Source organism: Hibiscus syriacus, unplaced genomic scaffold (genome assembly GCF_006381635.1).
Source record: "Hibiscus syriacus cultivar Baekdansim isolate YM2019G1 unplaced genomic scaffold, ASM638163v2 tig00109945_pilon, whole genome shotgun sequence".
NCBI classification, from domain to species: domain Eukaryota; kingdom Viridiplantae; phylum Streptophyta; class Magnoliopsida; order Malvales; family Malvaceae; genus Hibiscus; species Hibiscus syriacus.
Window position 1 is genome coordinate 1692856 of NW_024062535.1, and position 3713 is coordinate 1696568.

Sequence of the window (3713 nt, forward strand, 5' to 3'; positions counted from 1 at the left end):
TCGTATTCTCTTTAATAATGTGAGTACTGATTAACCATACACGTGAGATGATATTTGCTAATTGGCATATACTTTAAATTAATATTAAAGTAAACTCATTAAGGGACCTTGTTAAATGATCTTAGACAATTAGTGGGAGTTATACTTTGTAAAATTATGTGTTTGACTAATTACGTTGTAAAGTGTGAATATATCATATTAAAAAAGATTTTGAATAAATATTAAAGGAAATTTCAAAATCACATGTCATTGCCCTGGATTTCACATTCATAACATATTAAGCCAAGCCAACCTCTCTTTCCAATTCACTTTGAGTTTGACCCGTCGCTAACCACCGGCAACAACTCTCTTCTTCTATACACAAATGGCTACCCCACCCCGCACTCTCTAGAGAGGATCTTCTTAATTGAAACATTTCCAAGTTCCTGAGAGAAATACCTTCTTTCTCTGGCTTCCTTTTTTTAAAAGCTAAACAAATAACCTTTCCTTTCTTTTTTTTTTCTCTTCATCTACTCCAAAACAAACCCTAACTCATCATAGAGGGTGAGTTACCAGCAGAATGATGAACAATTTTCTTTATTATGGAAAGTACTTTTTCAAGAGGATCGATGGATACGAAGGGAAAGCTTTTTTAGTTTGGATATGGTAACTTTTTAATTTCCTTCCTTTTTTTAGTCCTATCCTTTTACTATCTTAGTTAGATTTGGCTTTGTTTCCTTTTGCGGGTTTCTGAAAGGTAATTACTGGTTTTGCCATGGATTCCGGTAATAGTAGTAGTTTACAATCTTCAAGTGGTGGTGATGATCAAGAGTATGACTCTAAGCGAGAGTCAGTCCCAGCTTTTCTGAACACTTCAGGTCACTTTAGTGGTGCCTTATCAAACCCACACCCATCGCTTGTTTCGAACAACCACCACCACCAACAACCAACTTTCTCTGATCCTTGGCCAAGCTATCTCAATAGCCCTTTTTCTCAATCTCAACTGCTATATATTGATGGGGTTAGGCCAGGTAACCTAAAATATGACCCCAGCTGCATTGACAATGGTAACCTACCAGACTTCTCTTCATTGGGCCAGTTGGGTCCACAAGGACTCAACCGTGGTTCATTCCCAAGCTCATCGTCATTTCATACAAGACCTCCTCATGACAACAATGGTGTAAGATCATCGACAAAGAATCCCAAGAAGCGATCAAGGGCATCACGAAGAGAACCCACTACAGTTCTAACCACCGACACCACGAATTTTAGAGCAATGGTGCAAGAATTCACTGGAATCCCTACACCACCATTTCCGGGTTCATCGTCATTTTCTCGAAGGCTCGACCTTTTTGGCTCTGGCTCTGGTTTTCGGTCCGGTCATCTGGAACCTCTCGGTTCTCTCCTACGTCCCTCAGTGGGAAGGGTTCAACCAAATCCATTTGCATCCTCATCATCCTCTCCTTCATTGCTAAATAATCCTTTAGTTGATGCTGCTAATACCATTATCGATATCAACTTCCTAGTGATTTAGGCCTACTAAAGCAGCCTCAGAATATGGTAAACATGCAAAATCAGATCCCCATTTTGCCTTTCCAGTCATTCCTACACCCTTTGGTTAATATGCCTGGCTTCGGTGTTAAGACGTCCCATGAAAGTTCAGCACCGTCCCTTGATGAGCTAGGGCTGACCCATGGTCAAGTCAATGCCAACCTGAGTGGGTTAGCAGCATCTGATGCTACACGTCATGGGAACTGGAGAGATGGTGTTGGATTGAACCAAGGGAACCAAGATCATTTGGGTGCTTTAGATTGGAATTATGGTAATTCACATGAAAAAGGGATGGGCCAAGAATTTAAATAACAGTTCTCTATCAGAATAGCTTTCGTTATATAGTGTCAAAGATATCGTCCGAAACTATTATTTTATAATAGCAATGCTCGAAATTATTATAATAGTACTTTCTGTTACCGCAATCATAACTACAATTTAAATCATGGGTGGATAACGTTTCTTCTAGAGGTGAAGGTACTGCTGATTCATGGATTCCGCAGAGTACAGTTTACCTTACTACAAATTATTTATATATTATAATACGCACAGGTTTGTCATGCAGAACAACTATACAAGTTTTAATGTGGAGAGGCTTTTGCATCAGTAAGCGTACTTCTTCATTCTCGTTTCTTTTTTCATCTTAATATATTCCTTTTTTTATGTTCACTTTTTTAAAGAAACAAGAAATTTAGAATTCCAGCATTATACATTATTCATTCGGATGTATGCTGCAATATATACACTTACTTTGCCTTCTTCTCTATTAGGATTAAACACTTACGGTAGCATAACAGTTTGATATATGTGTGTGTGAGAGAGAGAGAGAGAGAGAGAGAGAGAGAGAGAGAGAGAGAGAGAGAGAGAGAGAGAGAGAGAAGGAAACTGCAAGAAGCAAAAGCTTTTCTTCCAAGCTCTGTTTAGAAAACCGGATCGGACCGGCCGGTTCAATCGGGAACCGTTGCTTAGTCTGGTTCAATCTAAACCGATTGAACCGTTATTAGTGAACCGACTAGAATCGCTAAACCGTTCGAACCGGACCGACTGAAAACCAGAAAAAACCGGGATTTTGTTTTTTGTTTAAAAAAAAAATTAAACCAAACAACGTCATTTGTTAAACGAGCCAAGTCGAACTCGAGTATTGCTGAGCTCGGCTCGAACTTGAGAACTTTAAAAGTAAGCTCAACTCAACTCAAACTCACAAGCTAAAAATTATCAAGTTCAACTCAAACTCGAAATATAATATTGAAACTTGAACTCAAAAAGGCTTGAACTTAAAAAAAAATTAGAAGCTCGATTGAAGCATAAAATTCGAGCTTGATTGAAGTGAAAGAATAGTTCACTCAATGCTCACCAAAAGGCTCAATGATTTTGAATGTCAAATTACCTCTATTATTTATAGAAGTTAGTTGTGATGCGCTTCTATGTTTCTTAGCAATGTGAGATTGTTTTGTTCTCATATTTTTACTCTTTAGACTTTTGAGATGCTCTTCTATGTTTCTTAGCCATGTGAGAATGTTTTTTTTTAAAAAATTAAACCAAACAATATTATTTTGTTATGATTTTTTAATCTCAAATTTATTTTTTAATTATAGTTATATAATTATATTTATTATTTAATATGTTTTACCTTAAATATTATGTTATAGTTAATTTGAATCATTTTGTTTCACTTGATTTTATGATTTTTAACTTATATATGTTATGACTTGCTTTGAATATAACTTGTGATATAAAAAATTATTTTTTATTAAATATTTTTGATATTTTATTTAATTTTTTAAATAATTATGATGTCGTCCGGTTCTTCCAACCGGTCAAATCAATTCAATCGATTGAACTAGTGAAACAATAATATGACCGATTCGTTAACCGGTCTGATTATGAAAACCATGCTTCCAAGTACCATTGTCTCGTCTGCATTTCTCGCATGGGAAATTATATAGGTCGGTGGTGCTGTCAGCAAAAAGGCTGTTAAAATTTTAAAATCCACCTTGAAATTTCAATGTCCACCCAAATGAATGGTCAACATGAACCTTTTTCTTCTTCTTATAATTAATAGGACGACTGACCCCACCCTTACTCAAAACCAATGGACAGTTTTCGTTTTAATTATCCATACGGCTGACTTTAATCTAATGTAGAAATGAAAAAACTCATGGGTTTTTTTAATTAATAAGGGT

At 36.1% G+C, this 3713-nt stretch overlaps 1 pseudogene; it reads left to right on the forward strand.

Annotated features, from left to right (window-relative positions):
• Positions 1 to 754: 754 nt before the first annotated feature.
• LOC120210920 lies at positions 755 to 1842 on the forward strand (annotated as a pseudogene).
• The last annotated feature ends 1871 nt before the right edge of the window (positions 1843 to 3713 follow it).